This window comes from Lactuca saligna, chromosome 7 (assembly GCF_052625555.1).
Source record: "Lactuca saligna cultivar CGN05327 chromosome 7, ASM5262555v1, whole genome shotgun sequence".
Lineage (NCBI taxonomy): Eukaryota > Viridiplantae > Streptophyta > Magnoliopsida > Asterales > Asteraceae > Lactuca > Lactuca saligna.
The window spans coordinates 138695290-138711638 of record NC_136423.1 but is presented as its reverse complement, the minus strand read 5'-3'; the positions used below and the strand labels follow the sequence as shown (position 1 = coordinate 138711638).

The 16349-nt window shown below is 41.1% G+C and overlaps 1 pseudogene; it reads right to left on the bottom strand.

The window, feature by feature from the left end:
* Positions 1–11290: 11290 nt before the first annotated feature.
* LOC145007289 (vacuolar protein sorting-associated protein 60.2-like) lies at positions 11291–14278 on the bottom strand (annotated as a pseudogene).
* Positions 14279–16349: the final 2071 nt, after the last annotated feature.

Here is a 16349-nt window from a genome sequence, read left to right as displayed (position 1 = left end):
TCAGGAGTAATTTTGAGTCGTTGCATGGCATGGACTCGCCGAGTCCAAGAATAGACTCGGCGAGTAGCATGAAGATTGCTCAACACCACTCAGCGCGTGGTCTTGCCGAGTTGAGGGATTGACTCAGTGAGTCAGGGAGAGTCAGAGTGGGTTGATAGGTGGACTAAGTCAAGCTAGGACTCGCCGAGTTGTTCTTGAGACTCAGTGAGTTGAGTCGTGGAGGCCCCACAACTCATGCCAGGTGGAACTTGTCGAGTTAGGAGAATACTTGTCGTGTCAAGTGAGGATCCCAGGGAAATCAGTGTATGCGTATAGACTCACCGAGTCGCTATAGTGCACTCGTCGAGTCCGGTCAAAGTTGACCATTGACCATGGACCCGTGTTGACCTATGTTGACTTGTTAAGGGACAGTCGACCTTAGTTGGGGAAGTGTTAAATAGAGATGTATTGTGTTATAAGAGGACTATAGCTCGGGAGATCGAGCACTAGTGATTTCAGGGATTTACGAATTACTGAGATACGCGAGGTGAGTCTTCTCACTATACTTTACCTTGAGTAGGTAAATAGAGTTATGTGATACAGTGCTTGTATGCTATATTTATATGTTATGTGTTGCGCTGCATTATTCTTTGTGATTTATGCTATGCATGTTTACAGAGTTAGAACCTGAGGGTTCACAGAATTTGGGTGCACGGACCCACAGAGTTATAGCCTCGAGTGGCTAATATGTGTTATATGTGGTATTTTGGGGAACTCACTAAGCTTTGTGCTTACAGTGTTTGGTGTTATTTGTTTTAGGTACTAGTGACGACCGTGGGAAGGCGCCGACTTGATCAGTACACACGCATGGGATTTATGATTTTGAGATCTTGGGATTTTGTATTACTTGGATTGAATGTTCAAATATGGTTGTTTTATGAATATTAAGTGAATTATGTTTTATAAAGATTGAAAATTTTGTTTTGAAATTTACAGTGTTACAAGTTGGTTTCAGAGCGTTGGTTTGAGGGATTAGGGTACACCTTCGGGAGTATTTGAACTCAAACTGAGGATCTGGAAAATATTTTCAAAAGAGAACCAAGTTTTTCTAAAATTAAAAGATTTTTAGAGAAACTCATAGAAGAAACGTGTGTACGATCAGTCAGTTCCCGAACGGTGATTTCCCAAAACACCCTTATATTTTATGTTTATGAAAATTGATATGATGTATTTTGTTGCTAGAGTAGGGTAGGTATTTCTATTAGGACTAGAGTGCCCTGATTTGTGATGTATTAGCCTAGGGAGGGGTGAGCTGCTATGGGATGCTTGAGAGTGAATAGGTGGCAGCGAGGAGCTTATGAGAGATCTGTTAGAGAGTGATAGAGTACTTGGAAATTGGGATCCGAAGAGGAGGATTTGGGGTGTATACTGAAACGGTGTGGACAGTAGTATTGGGCCTGTACTACTAAAAGCATCGGGGCGGTATATGGTCCAAGTAAGAATCTTCGAAATGCCAAGAATCAAGGAGGGATGAGTTGTCGAGTGTGAGTATGCTCGAGCGGATTCTAATTTATCACATGTTGTATTTCAGAGGTTGATCATGGTGAGGACACGTCATATGCCGGAGGGCGTCGGGGCTAGTGATGAGGAGATCCTTCAGATCATTCACGAGGAGGTGGCTGCGGTCATCAGGGCAGAGATACCAGAGATGTTCGGGTCTATTAAGACCGCGCTGATTGAGACTTTCGACGAGCGTTATGCTGCTCTTTCTGAGGCTGCTGTTGCGGCGGCCACCGCAGCTGTTGCTGCTGCGAGGCCGCAGGGTGGTGATGCGTTGCTGTTCCGGGAGTTCAGCAACACGAAACCACCAGAGTTTGATGGGACCCAGGACCCGGTGGCGGCTATGAGATGGATTTCTGACATAGAGGGGTGTTTCTTCACTTGCTCATCTCCTGAGCATTTGAGAGTACGGTTCGCGCTGAACCAGCTTCTCTTGGGAGCGAAGAACTGGTGGAAGTTTGTCACAGCACACTCTTCGCCTGCTGAGCTTGCGGCAGTGACCTGGGAGAGGTTCACTACCATGTTCCGAGATGAGTACGTTCCCCAGGTGGAGAGGGAGTGTTTGGCCCAGGAGTTTCTGACCCTCAAGCAGGGCACTGAGTCTGTTACGGTGATTACCAGGATGTTTCACGAGAGGGTGATGTTCTGCCCTGAGCACGTGTCCACTGAGCAGGCATGTATGAACCGGTATTTGAGTATCTTGAGGCGAGACATTCGGGAGTTCGTGGCGAACTCCTCATACCGGACATTTGCTGAGCTTCAGGCAAATGCTCGAAAGAGGGAGATCGAGCTGGAGACTCAAGCTAGGGAGGAGGCTGAGTCTCAGGGGAGGGATCGGCGACCGGCACAATTCCAGCCGGCAGCCAAGCGGGCCAAGCCCGCTGATCCCAAATCAAGGAACCAGAAGGGCCGCACTTGTGGAAAGTGCGGCAAGGGTCATGATGGAGTATGTAGAGCTGGATCTTGCTACAAATGTGGCAAGGAGGGGCATATGGCAAAGGACTGCCCCAAGGGGTTTGCAGTGTGTTTCCACTGCAACCAGACCGGAAACCGGAAGGCGGAGTGTCCGCAGTTGCGAGGATCCGCTCAGGGAGCACTTCAGGGATCCGCCCCTGCCCGCATCAGAGCTACCGAGAATCGGCCAGTGAAGGCTGAGGCACCGAGGGTACGTGGGAGAGCGTTTCAGTTGACCGCGGAGGAGGTCCGCACAGCGCCCGATGTCGTGGCTGGTATGTATTCTTTTGTGTATTTATTGTAATGTTGAGATATTATTCTTATATTATGTTATGCGTAGGTACTTTTCTTGTGAATTATGTACCTGCCTTGGTATTATTTGACTCGGGTGTGAATCGGTCTTTTGTATCTTTGACTTTTAGTTAGCACATCAATGTTAGTCGCGTGGCACTGAGTCGGCCTCTGAGAGTTTCCATAGCTGACGAGAAGGTGATATATGCCACGGATGTGATCCGTGGGTGCGTACTCAAGATTTTCGGTGTTGAGTTCCCGATCGATTTGGTTCCTATTGCCATGGGGGATGTCTGTGTCATTGTGGGCATGGACTGGTTGAGCAGGTTTGGTGCGGTTATCGATTGCGAGCGACAGCTAGTGACCATACGAGACCCTAGTGGGGGAGTTCGTACAGTGTACGGCGAGGGTACTCGTTCTGGATCAACATTTTGTTCAGCCGCTAGGGTGAGGCAGTGTCTACAACATGGCTGTAAGGGTATTGTGGCGTACGTGTCGGATACGCGGGTTGATTCCAAGAGGCTGAGGTCGGTGGAGGAGGTTCCTATAGTGCGTGAGTTCTTGGATGTCTTTCCAGAGGAGTTGCCGGGTGTGCCTCCCGTGAGGTAAGTAGAGTTCGGTATTGATTTGGTCCCGGGGGCCGCGCCTATCTCTAAGGTGCCTTATCGTCTTGCACCTCCAGAGATGCAAGAGTTATCCTCGCAGCTTCAGGAGCTGCTGGGGAAAGGGTTTATTCAGCCGAGCAGCTCGCCATGGGGAGCACCTATTCTGTTTGTCAAGAAGAAGGATGGTTCACACCGGATGTGCATTGATTACCGGGAGTTGAACAAGCTGATGGTCAAGAACCGTTACCCGTTACCAAGGATCGACGATTTGTTCGACCAATTTCAGGGAGCATCTTGGTTCTCCAAGATCGATTTGAGGTCTGGATACCATCAGGTGAGGGTGCGAGATGAGGACGTCCAGAAGACAGCGTTTAGGACGCGTTATAGGCATTATGAGTTTATGGTGATGCCTTTCGCACTCACCAATGCCCCGGCAGTGTTCATGGATCTCATGAACCGGGTGTGCAAGCCGATGTTGGATCGGTCGGTGATTGTATTCATTGATGACATTTTGGTATATTCGAGATCTAGAGAACAGCATGAAGAGCATTTGAGGGAGATCCTCGGAGTTCTGAGATCGGAGAGGCTTTATGCCAAATTCTCCAAGTGTGATTTCTGGTTGCGAGAGGTCCAGTTCCTTGGACATCTTGTTAACCAGGAAGGGATATTGGTCGATCCGGCCAAAGTTGAGGCGGTGATCAATTGAGAGGTGCCGAGGTCACCCTCCGAGATCAAGAGTTTTCTAGGGCTGGCCGGTTATTATCGGAGATTTATCAGGGATTTCTCTAAGATCGCAGTGCCACTCACTAGGTTGACCCAGAAGAGTGTCGCTTTTTCATGGGGCCCCTAGCAGCAGGCCTCCTTTGAGACGCTTTGCCAAAGGTTATGCGAGGCCCCGGTGTTAGCCCTCCCAGAGGGAATGGAGGACTTTGTTGTATACTGTGATGCATCGATCTTGGGGTTGGGAGCGGTGCTGATGCAGAGAGGACATGTGATAGCGTATGCATTGAGGCAGTTGAAGCCTCATGAGACGAGGTATCCCACCCATGACCTAGAGTTGGGGGCAGTGGTTTTCGCCCTCAAGATTTGGCGCCACTATTTATATGGGGTTCGGTGTACGATATACACGGACCATAAAAGTCTGAAGTATTTAATGGATCAACCCAACCTAAATATGCGGCATAGGAGGTGGTTGGATGTGGTTAAGGATTACGATTGTGAGATCCTGTACCATCCGGGCAAGGCTAATGTGGTAGCCGACGCCCTGAGTCGCAGGGCGGAGAGCGCCCCGTTGCGAGATGTATGTTTGCGATTGACCGTGATGACTCCGGTGTTGGACACCATTCGAGGAGCACAGGCTGAGGCAGTGAGGTCGGAAAACCAGAAGAGAGAGCGATTTGTTAGGTTGGTATCGGAGTTCGTTACTGATGGTCGGGGGCTTATGACTTTTCAGGGGCGTATTTGGGTACCGTTTGTGGGAGGAACGCGTACGATTTTGATGGAAGAGGCTCATCGGTCGAAATTCCCGATCCATCCTGGGGCCACTAAGATGTATTTGGATTTGAGGAGGGAGTATTGGTGGCCCTGTATGAAGAGCGATATTGCGTGGTTTGTTGAGAGGTGCTTAACCTGCCGTAGGGTTAAGGCCGAACACCAGAGACCGCATGGTAAGTTGTAGCCGTTGGAGGTTCCTGAATGGAAGTGGGATCAGATCACCATGGATTTCATCACGAAATTGCCAAGGACTGCTCGGGGAGTTGATGCAATTTGGGTGATTGTGGACAGGTTGACAAAGAGCGCTCATTTCCTTGCTATCAGTGAGAGTTCTTCCGCAGAGAAGTTAGCAGAGATGTATGTGAGGCAAGTGGTATCTCGGCATGGGGTGCCGATCTCGATTGTCTTAGACCGGGATGTACGTTTCACTTCCAGATTCTGGAAGAAGTTTCATGAGGAGCTGGGTACTAGGCTGCATTTTAGTACCGCATATCACCCCCAGATAGACGGACAGTGTGAGCGGATGATTAAGACGCTCGAGGACATGCTCCGAGCATGTGTATTGGATTTTGGGGGAAGTTGGGACACGTATTTGCCCTTGGCCAAGTTTTCTTACAACAACAGCCATCATTCGAGCATCGGTATGCCACCCTTTGAGCTGTTGTATGGGAGGAGGTGTCAGACCCCCATTTGCTGGGGAGAAGTCGGACAGCGCGTTGTGGGCAACACTGAGATCGTACTTCAGACGACAGAGCAGATCCAGTAGGTCAGACAGAGGTTACTGACTGCTCAGAGTCGACAGAAGAGTTATGCGGACAGACGCCAGTCCGAACTTGAGTTCGAGGTCGGCGACCTTGTGCTCCTGAAGGTCTCTCCTTGGAAAGGAGTGATCCGATTCAGGAAGAGGGGCAAGTTGGGGCCCCGATATATCGGACCATTTCGGGTAGTCGCGAGGGTAGGCAGGGTAGCCTATCGTTTGGATTTTCCAGCAGAGTTGGGGCCGATTCACAACACTTTCCATGTGTCGCAATTACGGAAGTGTATAGCCGATGAGTCAGCAGTGGTTCCATTAGAGGATATTCAGGTGGATGCGAACTTGAATTATGCTGAGAGACCAGTGGCAATCAAAGATCAGAAAATCAAATTTCTGAGAAACAAGGAGGTACCTTTGGTTTTGGTTCAGTGGCAACATCGGAAAGGGTCCGAGATGACTTGGGAACCGGAGCGTGAGATGCGCGAGCAGCATCCGGAGTTATTTGCAGAGCGAGACTTCGAGGGCGAAGTCTAGTTCTAGTGGGGGAGAATTGTAACAACCCATAATTTCCAGGTATTTATTTTGGTGTATTTTTCGAGAATTGTGAGTGGACTCGACGAGTTGGAGCTCAAACTCGCCGAGTAGGATCGCGATTTTGGACGCGGGTTCGCGTCTGCACTCGGCGAGTCCACACTGTGTAATGAAACCCTAATTCCCAGGGTTTGAGACTTATTTAAAGGGCCTTATGGCCGTCATTTGTGCTCACCAATCCATAGAGAGAAACCCTAGAGTGCTTGAGCGTTTTGAGAGAGAAAGGAAGCCATTCTTGACCTTTGTGGTGCTGTTTAGCAAGAAGAAGGAGGTCCTAGCCAAGAGGAAGCAAAGGAGGTTGCTATACTGTGGATTTGAAGCTTAGATCAATGCAGTTGAGGTATTATTTCAGCTAATCTTCTGTTTTGAGAAGTATATTTGGATTTAGGGTTTCTTTTGGCCTTTATTGGGTTGATTTGATGCCAAATAGTACCTTTCTAGTGATGAGGCTTTGGATCTGGATCCATAGAGGTCCAGAGAGCCACACTCATCAAGCTTTATGAAGAGCAATGGAGGTTATGACCTTGAGTTGTGGTATTTGGGGCTAAATCATCATATATGGTCTTATAGATGTTGTATGTACATCAAGATAGCAACTTTACGTGATAAATAAGATTGGAAGGACTGGATCTATGAGTTAGTGGAATAGATCTGACCTCAGGAGTAATTTTGAGTCGTTGCATGGCATGGACTCGCCGAGTCCAAGAATAGACTCGGCGAGTAGCATGAAGATTGCTCAACACCACTCAGCGCGTGGTCTTGCCGAGTTGAGGGATTGACTCAGTGAGTCAGGGAGAGTCAGAGTGGGTTGATAGGTGGACTAAGTCAAGCTAGGACTCGCCGAGTTGTTCTTGAGACTCAGTGAGTTGAGTCGTGGAGGCCCCACAACTCATGCCAGGTGGAACTTGTCGAGTTAGGAGAATACTTATCGTGTCAAGTGAGGATCCCAGGGAAATCAGTGTATGCGTATAGACTCGTCGAGTCGCTATAGTGCACTCGTCGAGTCCGGTCAAAGTTGACTGTTGACCATGGACCCGTGTTGACATATGTTGACTTGTTAAGGGACAGTCGACCTTAGTTGGGGAAGTGTTAAATAGAGATGTATTGTGTTATAGGAGGACTATAGCTCGGTAGATCGAGCACTAGTGATTTCAGGGATTTACGAATTACCGAGATACGCGAGGTGAGTCTTCTCACTATAATTTACCTTGAGTAGGTAAATAGAGTTATGTGATACAGTGCTTGTATGCTATATTTATATGTTATGTGTTGCGCTGCATTATTCTTTGTGATTTATGCTATGCATGTTTACAAAGTTAGAACCTGAGGGTTCACAGAGTTTGGGTGCACGGACCCACAGAGTTATAGCCTCGAGTGGCTAATATGTGTTATATGTGGTATTTTGGGGAATTCACTAAGCTTTGTGCTTACAGTGTTTGGTGTTATTTGTTTCAGGTACTAGTGACGACCGTGGGAAGGCGCCGGCTTGATCAGTACACACGCATGGGATTTATGATTTTGAGATCTTGGGATTTTGTATTACTTGGATTGAATGTTCAAATATTGTTGTTTTATGAATATTAAGTGAATTATGTTTTATAAAAATTGAAAATTTTGTTTTGAAATTTACGGTGTTACACTATCCTTATTTTCGAAATCTATGTAGAAGTTTAAGGGATTAGGATAAGTTAAATGTCTAATTGGTAATTATCCCTATGATCTAGATAATCCCTTATGATTTAATAATTTAAATTAATAGTTTAATTCAAGATAATTATTAAATCAAGAGTTTTAATATTTAAAATTTTAATTTAAATTTTCTTAAATTCGAAAAAAGAAATTAAGTGAGATTAAAATTTATTTTTTTTTTTGAAAAGTTTCAAAAACCTACCCTCGAGTTTTGGGATTTAAATTGTTGATTAAAAGTTTAATTTTGAAAGTCTAAATTCTAAAACCATAATTTTGAAAAATAAAAAATTCAATTTAAACTCTTATGGTTTTATTAAATTAATTAAGTGTATAATTAAAAGAGTCTTAATAAATCCATGATGATATTGATTAATTAAAAGTGTAATTTAAACCACCTAGTATTTTAAAAGTGTAAAATACACCCTTATACTATGTATAACATTAAAAGTCTAATATTATATATGTATAACTAAAATGCTAGTCTTACCGTTAGTAGGCCTCATTCACGAATCCGATCTATAAGGGGGTATAAGGATATGGCCTATAAAATGGTCGTTTAATGGGTATCCACTCTTACCCACCGCTTTCTTGATTGGTGGAGCGTCGTTAGCTGAACGGGTAGGATAGAGCAATCCTTTCTTCATTAATAAGTATAATGAATCTATGTAAAGTAACTAAACGCTTTTACAAATTCCCAATCCTAGTTACTTTAGGAAAAAGTGAAATTGATGCAATCCCATGAAATTACACTTTACACCCTTGCTAAGAAGTTAGTGGAGCGTGTGTAGTTATCCGACATACTAATTGGTTCTAAGCAAAGGTGGAAAAGGGTGACTTAATGTTTGTCATAGTTCGATGGAGCCACTACTGGAAAAACAGTCTTTCACGACGCGCAATCAATGACACGCGCTGATAGAGGACGGGTATTTGTGCGTGCCCTAAAAATTGATGTCAGTTTTCCAAAATATGAAGCATAGAGGGCATGCATTTTTGTGTGCCCTTAAATTAGTGTCTAATAAAAATAAAAAAAAAAGCACGGAGGGCACCTTAAATAAAATGTGTGTCGTCTAACCATGTCGTTTTATAAATTTTAATGAAACGCGCATTGCATCTCTCATGGGGGGAAATGAAATCCAAAAAATTAAAAACTGCGCTTTGTTTCCACCGGCTGAAAACCCTAGCTCGTCCCTGTCGAAAACCCGCTTTCTTTCTTTCTTCTCTCTTGATTCTCAAACATCCACCGCTTCACTTCTCCACATCATGCTCAAAGTAGCCACTCAAGTACCCGACAGTGGTCCATGTGTCACATACATCGGCGAAGGTGGTTCCGGCAATTTCGTCAAAATGGTCCACAACGGAATCGAGTATGGTGACATGTAGCTGATTTCCGAAGCATACGACGTGTTGAATCCGTTGGGAAATTCTTGAACGAGGAACTACACAAAGTGTTCTCGGAATGGAATCTAGGGGATCTTCAAAGCTTCTTGATTGAAATCACCGCAGACATCTTCGAAATCAAGGACGACAAGGGAGACGAATATCTAGTCGAAAAAGTGTTGCATAAAACATGCATGGAAGAGACCGGAAAATGGACCGTCCAACAAGCGGCGGATCTATCAATCATTGCCCCCACAATTGCGACATCTCTGGATTCGTGATTCCTGAGCGGATTAAAAGAGGAACGTGTTGAAGATGCTAAGATCTTTAAATACGGTGGGTTCAGTGATATTTTGGGCACTCAAAATGTGGATACACGATAAACCGGTTCTTTCACGCCCTCAACAAACATTCTATCGGGTTCGTAATTCCTTTCCAAATCTTGGGTTTTAATCTTTAAATCTCAATCTTCAATTCGGAATTACGAAATTGAAATTGTGCATATTCTTTTTATGCAGGGACATAACTACTTCGAAATTTACCTAGATATACATCGATTCAGCTACATCTCACGGAAAGCACTTGATGCATTCCAGGGACGATTAAAACATGGGATTCTTGGCATTGGTTTAACGATTCAGGTAAATTGGGTTTCTGGTTTTTGAATATGGAATTGGATTTTGTGTTGTGATTCATAAACTGAATATATGTATCTGATTGGATTCTCAATTTTTAGGCACAACATCCTGAAGAACTACCCAAGCAAGTTTTATGCTGTGTTAGGCTTAACAAGATCGACTTTTCTGATCATGGTCAAATCCCAAAAATTTTAATACCAAATAGTGATTAATGCTACAGAAAAATGAGAATGGCTGTGGAGTATTTTGAATTGAGTAGGAAAGGTGCAGCTCTGATGGATATATGAGCAGAAATGCCAAAGTTCCCTGAACGTGAGGTATATTTAGTTTAGGGTTTTGATTGATCTATTGGTTTAATAGTTGACCACATCTTAGATAATTGATGTTGACTTTGATTATCTATTTGAAGTCCTCATTGATTAAGAAAGCAGAAGACACTAAAGTTGATACGGCAGAGCTAAGCTGATACTGTAGAGCTAAGTCCTCATTAATACTCCACAACTTGGTATGGTTAAAATCCCCATCGTTGACCATAATTCTGTGAGTTTCTTAGAAAAGGACTATTATACCCTTTTTGCAGGTAGGAAGCTAATCATTTTGCAGATCTTATGTTATGGTGCCCTGGATTCTACAGAACTAAGGGTAGAAATAGACAATCGTGAAGAATTTGAAGTGGGACCAGATCCTGATGCAATTCTTGCATTCACTGAACCTGTAAAAGACACACCTGTAAAAAGACGAGGTCAACCTCCTAAAACCCCTTTACCCAAAGATCAAGAACCTGTAAAAGATATTCCTATTCCTAGTATTTAAAACCAAAACCTCTACTCATTCCGCTAGGATCAGGCATAACCTAGTAACACAAAACCAAAAAAGTTATCTTTTTTATGATTTTCCCAAAGTACCCTTTAATTAATTAACTAATTAATGATGTTAAATTCGGAAGCTAACCTTGCAGAAAGGGATATTACCACAGATGATGCTTAAGCATGCTACTCGACTAGGTAAAACTTTTTTGAATCAATAGTGTTAAAAATCATATACCCAATTCTTTTTTTTCATTTCTAATGCTAGATGTATGAGAAACAGAAGAGTTCACTGTTTTAGCAATTTGGGTATTTGAAATTCTTGAAGCTTGTTGTGATTTCAATCTAGATTCTTGTAATGTGGTCATCTGGTTTATTCTTTCCTGTTTTTCTTCTCTTCTATCTGTTCTTGAAGTATTTAAATGCACTTCTTGTTTTTCATTTCTGATGTTAGATTGCATATGTGAAACATAAGAGTTCTCAATTTTAGTAATTTAGGATCTGAAATTCTTGAAATTTGTTGTGATTTTACTCTAGATTCTTGAAATGAGGTCATCTGATTGATGGTTTCACTGGCACTGCATGTCCACTTGAAGCTAAAGGCATATTAAGTTCTGCATTCAGATCAGGTTCATTATCAGGTTGAATATTGTAACAGCCCGTCATTTCAAGTCAGTAAAAATCGAGTCCTGTAACCTCTTTGAGAAAGGAATTAGAATATCATAGAAAAATGAAGTATTCAAAAACTCTATTTGGAGTACGCTATGTGGTAGGTATCGTCTTAAGGTTTCCAAACCTATAAATAACACAAAAATCCGAGTTATAACGAAGAAGTTATGACCATTCTAAGATTTCCGACAAAAACCGGCAATACAAAGTTACGTAAAAACGCAAAGTTTCAATAAAACACCTTCTGACCTTAGGTGTCTAAATGAAAGTCATAGATATCGTTAAACTACAAACATGCATAAAAAGAATGCTCAAATCGGACATCGTATGAAAAAGTTATGAATTTTTAAGGAAATTCCTGAATCACGTCATTTTAATAAATAAATAATAAAAATAATTTCGGAATTTGCCAACAGAATCTAAATGAAAGTTGTAGATTGTAGTCTCACCTTCGCGGGGATATAAAGAATGTCAAAAACGGAGTTCGTATGAAGGAGATATGAATTTTTGAAGTTTGATAAATAATTTATATATAATTTTTATTAAAAATTTGGTATTATCCGAAGGAGTCAGCACCTAGGGCCGAGGTACGCGCCGCGTACCCTCGTACGCCACGCGTACTCGAGGCAACGGCCTCGGATCATCCACGTCGCCCCTATGCGAGCCTACCCCTCCCCCGTCCCGTCCGAAGCGTTGCAGCCGAGGATGCAGTCAGCAGTGACGTCCCGTATGCGCCGCGTACGGGAGTACGCCCCGCGTACGTGGGCCTTCCAGCCCCCTATAAAAGGGATGCGAGGATTCCCGGAAAAATTGCTCATTCTCTCTCCTTTTTCTTGCGTTTTGCCTCGTTTTCCGTGCTCGCACTACCCCGAAGCCCTGGTCATTTTGTGCAAGTCTCGAAGGTCGATTTTACTCCCGAGAAATCCCGAGAATCCCGAGGAAAATCCATTTCCCGAGACGAAACTTTGCCCGGTTTTCCATCTTGCTATCTTCAAACTTTCAAGTGAGTTCATACCCCTTTCAAACACACTTTAAATACATTTTAAATGCTTTTATACGCTTTTAGGGGGAATACAAGTAAACATACGGTTATCATCGTGTATTTTATAAAGTTTCACTTCGCTTGTTTTACCGAATAAATCACTTGGAACTCATTACTATTATGGAAAACTCTTGTCATACTTTGTGTGCATTAGACTTATGCAAAGTATATAATGATTTCAAAGTACCTTTCATTGTTAAGTCGTTTTATACATTCTAAAAACTTATGATTTATGCTTTGTCAAACATTGTGAAAAAGGATAAACTTTGCATACAAAAACTATCACTTTAATACAGGCTTAGTTGAGAATCCATGAGACGTGTATATCTTCAAACGTTACTTTTCTTTATTAGAAAGTAATGCTGCAAGTCCTGTCTATAACCAGAATCTCCCGTTCGTAGAACGTGTCAAATGTGTATAGATCTATACGGGAAGTCATGATCCCGCGCCCTGAATGTTAGCTACAGTCCGTCTTTTAGGGTGACAGTTGTCATAACGTTGCGACGCCTGAAGAACGTCGTTACAGGCATATTATGTTTAGTATGGTTATAAAACTCATCGGATATACAATTATGATAGTATTATGCTTTTATGAACGAGTGGCTATTAAAACTGTTCTTCATCTAACAAACGCGATCTTCGTATAGCTTTATTATATAAAACTGTGACACAACTTTTAAGAACGGCGTTTTCTTGCGATTTTCGGTCTTAGAGACTGCCAATCATGTTAGGAAAATAAGGGTTTTTCCTGTATACAAACCAAACAACTAATAGGAAGATAAGGGATTTTCCTGGTGCAATTATTTACAACTTATGACACGAACATTCATATGCATTTCATACTTTTAATAAGAAAATAAGGGTTTTTCTTGGAAGACACAACAAATCATATCTCAACCATTAGGGAAAATATGGGATTTTCTGGATCTAATACATTCATTTTCAACACAACAAGTCATAACTCGTCACACTTGAAATACTGAGTTTTCTGGAAAACATACACCCATTTTGGAATGGCATCCAATTTTTCTAAACTACTTATGCACTCACCAACTTAATTGTTGACACTTTTTCTTTGAGTTAACTTGTATTCTCAAGGAACCGCTAAGCAGGTTTGGGAATCAACTTTTGGGATTAATGCGCTGGCATTAATTACTTCTTTTGAATGATGTTTATGTATTTTTCTTTTGAACATGTAATGAATACAATTATGTAAACATCTTGGAAACTTTAATATATATGGTGGTGTGTACTTTCCTTTCTATGAACTATTATGATACTGAATATGACGTCCTCCGCCCCCGAACGTTTCCGCCGTTCTGGTTTGGAGGTGTGACAAATATATGAAGGTACCCCTTCACCTTCAGTTTCTTGACCCATGTCTGCCTCCAAGGCATCAAGTTCTTAAACATTTCCATGAAGTGAAGTTAACATTTAAAAAAAGAAAAATAATAATAATGAATTTGTGCTTACCACCCATGAGATCATTTTCATCAATATCATCTAGCACACTAAACTTCTACCAAGAGATTCTTGTATCTCACTGCTTATATCCATCATGTCCATCATTTCATCTTGCAAATTCTAAACATAAAAACAAGATTAAATGGTCTGTAATTACAAAGTATCAAAAGAAAGAGATTCATAATATTTATATTAACATCAATGTCTTGTATATTCACAGTTTTCATCAATCCTTTCAGCTCTTTGTTTGATCCCATTTGTAGCAAATGTTTGATAATTGTGGCACATATTGTTTGTTGAGCATCTTTAATACCTTCTGAAGCGAATGCAACTTGATCCAGGTTGAATGTTTGATTGTACAACATGTCATGTGTCCTTCATAACTGCTCAAGTATAACTTACTTTCATTATCAACTCTACAGTAGATCCAGAAATTTGAGGAGGTTATCTTGCCATCACTTCTCAGGTAGGTTTTTTAATTCATACCCATGTTCAAAATACAAACATATGTGATCCTTTTTTATTAAACATTTAAAATTCTATAAAGTTTATATGTTATTGTGTTGAAGGACTCGCCTGGTGTACTTCATTTGAAAAAATTATCAGATGCTGGCCTCACACATAATTTGGAAGTCTGTAGGTAAGAAAAATTCTTCATTTCCTTCTTTCTTATTATTCAGATTTTACAGTGTATGATTTTATGATTTGGATTGCAATGAAAAAAATTAGATATGGAGATGCTCAAATCTCTGCCATCAGATTCACCTGAGCAATAGGAGTACATAACAACCATCCAAAATGGGGATGGATACAACTGGGGGTAATTCTAATTCATGCTCTTTAATTCTTCATTCTAAAATTTTATTTGTTCTAAAAATTATAAATTTACTCTTTTTTTGTTTCAATAAAAGTTATAATCCTGTGTCATGGGGAATCCCTAAAGGAAGCTATTCAACTAACCCTAATGGTTCATGTCGTATAATAGAGCCTTGCCTTATTGTTCATATTAACTTTTGTTTTCAATAAAAAATTAAATCAAACATGGTTCTGTAACTTTTGTTCATATTAACTTTTTTTTTTAACTATGATTACAACATGGATGCACTATGTGGTCCTGATGGTGAACTTCTATAGAAGTTAAGGAATTTAGAGCCTCGCCTTATTGAGCACATTAGTAATGAGCCTCATCTTATTTAGAAGCCTTATGCTACAATTATTTTACAAGAGCAATGGCCATTTATGTAATTTTATAAGTGCCTAAATCTTGTATCAAAATGCATATTGTACAATTGACAGCATCCGGAAAATTTGAGGAATCTTTGGCATTGTTTAAGCTACTTGCACCAGAAGATTCAAACCTTCGAGCCTCAAAGTAGCAGTCAATTCATATCATGTAATATTTATGGACCTGAGAAGTTTTTTGGATATGAGTGGTAAAGTTTACTTATCAAGAGCTTCATCTGGTATGTCAGATGACATGGACACTTCTTCACCATCTCATACACGGAAGAGGTTATTTCAGATGCTATTGGACACACCCATGAAAGCAATCAATCCAAAAGATCAAACAAGGTAACAATTTAACATTATTTAGAGTGAAGAGTAGTAAAAGTTTTGATATATTTTTTTTAATTTTCAGGGGAGAGTCAACATGCCTCTTGACTCAGGTGCTAGAGAGATGGCATCAATATTAGAGATATGGGATCTCTAGGAATCTTTAAAATGAAATGGTATGTTACTCTTTGATAATGTCAACATTATTCATCAATTATGTTGTGGGGTGAGTAGACTGCATATAATGATGTTCGAACTTTTATAAAGATTCCTGAATCATATTTGAAGTTTCTTTTGTTTACTCTTCATGAAGGAGGTTCTAGAAGCAATTTGTATAAGCTGTACAGGGTGCCCTACCAACAAGGCTTTTGTTGATTTTGTTAAGCAATTTGGTCTTCTAGTTCCCGAAGTTTTAAGATCAAAGTAAGTAAAATTGATTTAAATCCTAATGGATTTGTTTACTTATCACTTGTTAAGCAATTTTATCTATATATTTCTTGCAGTTCAATCGTCGCCATCGATCCAAGTCGACCTCGATCTAGATTAAGGTCACCGTGGGTTGTTAGTTTTATAGGAATGTATAACCCATGTTAGCAATATATTACTTTTGTTTAACATTTGAATGATCATTTGTATGATATTATAATTTGTGCAATTTATTTTATTTTTTATGTATGAGATTTTATTTTATATTATGAGACATTAAATGTGTCATGTAATTTGAAAATTAGTAAATTTACGTAAATCCATAAATATTTTTTTAAAAAAATAAAAGTTACGATACGCAAAAATGTGTGTCATCTTCATTTATGACATGGACTTTCTTGACAGCTGTTTACGCATTGCGCGTCATAAATGCGCATCGTAAATGTGCGTCGTCTC